The sequence below is a fragment of the Salvelinus fontinalis genome, chromosome 7, assembly GCF_029448725.1.
Source record: "Salvelinus fontinalis isolate EN_2023a chromosome 7, ASM2944872v1, whole genome shotgun sequence".
NCBI classification, from domain to species: Eukaryota; Metazoa; Chordata; class Actinopteri; order Salmoniformes; family Salmonidae; genus Salvelinus; species Salvelinus fontinalis.
Genome location: NC_074671.1, coordinates 58,598,180 through 58,599,952, shown reverse-complemented (window position 1 = coordinate 58,599,952; position 1,773 = coordinate 58,598,180). Strand labels below are relative to the sequence as shown.

The window sequence follows — 1,773 nt, the reverse complement described above, 5'->3', positions numbered from 1 at the left end:
CAGCAATGTTGGGATCTAATCAATATCTCAGCTCAGCTCGACGGACGGACGTTGTGGCTACATTCCAATTGGATAACTTGCTCCCTCTCTTCCTTTCCTCTGACCTTGTCGAATTTCCCTCCTCGATGATCTCAGAGGGCCTGGATAGTGGCTGGGTAGAGTTTACAACCCATTGCTTTCACCTATCCGGTCTGATTTAGAGGAAAAAGGGTGAGTTATTCGATTATAATCCAGAGTTTGTTTCTAAATGGTGATGGTTCCCCCAACTGCTAGCAAAGCAAATGTCCTGCAACACCATAAAATGAGACTCTGTGCCTAATGATATCTAACTAAGTTGATTTGGGCACCAGGCAGGCACACCAGAGTTGGGTTTGATGTTAGATGTGGACCCCTGAGGCAATGTTAAGCAGTACATGTGGACCCCACACACGTATAGGGACTGGTTGATAGAGGGAGAGAGGAAGACAGGAGGAAGGTTACGTGGTAAACGATAGAGGGCTAATTCACAATGTTCCCTTGGTGTTCTTGCCTGCAACAGATCTTAATTCAATCTAACCATCTGTTATGTGCATGTTTACCGCATGAACCACAACAACACACCAACGCCTGCTTGGCTTGATCTAAGTAATTAGGTTATGTTCAGGCAAAGGAGAAACCTGTCTGTATATTTATGGAAATAAGCTATAGCCCGGCCCCCGAGAGAACATTGTCCTGTGTTTAGCTCTAATCATGAATGCTGAATAGCTGAGTAGATTGAATTAGACCTTTCGTGTTCTTGCCACTTCCTGTTTTCATTCTACAGACGAAACACATGCTTGTTGCACTGCAACTGTGAGACTTTGGTTGACCATGCAGCTATTTGTGCGTGCTCAGACTCTCCACACCTTTGAGGTGTCTCGGCTAGAGACTGTCGCCCACATCAAGGCTCATATTGAGGCATTGGAGGGACTGTCCTGTGATGACCAGGTGGTTTTGCTGTGTGGCGTACCCCTGCAGGACGATGATGTGATTGGCCAGTCTGCACTGGAGTTCAGCACTCTTGAGGTTACCACCGACTGTTGGGAGGCAAAGTCAATGGCTCCTTGGCCAGAGTGGGGAAGGTCAGGGGACAGACCTCCAAGGTGGACAAGCAGGAGAAGAAGAAAAAGAAGACTGGGTTAGAGGAGGATCCAATATAACAGGTACTTTGTGAATGTGGTGCCAACATTTGGCAAGAAGAAGGGAGCCAATGCCAACTCATAAAACTATTTCCCAAATGCCTCTTGTCTGCTGTGTTTATGACAGTGGAACACTGACTCTGTGTGAGCAATGGACTGTCTGCCAGTTGTAATTATATTGGGCTGATGTTCACGTGATGAAACACAATAAAAGGAAAGAAAGTGGTAATCGGCACCAATTTGATGTTTCTATTACAGTGGGTGAATTAAGCAGTTGTATGATTGGCTGGGAAGAAATGGACTCCAGCAAGAACACAAGTAGGCCTAGTTGAAGTGCACATTTAATTTCCTGTATTAGACAGCGTTTACAAGTCGAGAGCTTGGGACTATACAAACCCTCATTGGTTTGAATAGTGTCCGCGATTTTTATCTTGTATTCTTTTTAATTTAACAACCCAAATTGGGGTATTTAGACTACTGTATAGGTAGAGAATGTTGAACAGAACTTTGACTAAAATACAGATAGAACCTTATAGTTCCAAAGTCTTGAAGTCATCTGGCATTTCCAGGTCTGTCAGATGATATGAGAATAGTCTTTGGCATGTTCTCATCCAGT

General features: G+C 44.4%; 1 pseudogene; it reads left to right on the top strand.

Moving 5' to 3' along the window:
• The first annotated feature begins 535 nt into the window (after positions 1–535).
• Positions 536–1,242, top strand: LOC129859887 (FAU ubiquitin-like and ribosomal protein S30; annotated as a pseudogene).
• The last annotated feature ends 531 nt before the right edge of the window (positions 1,243–1,773 follow it).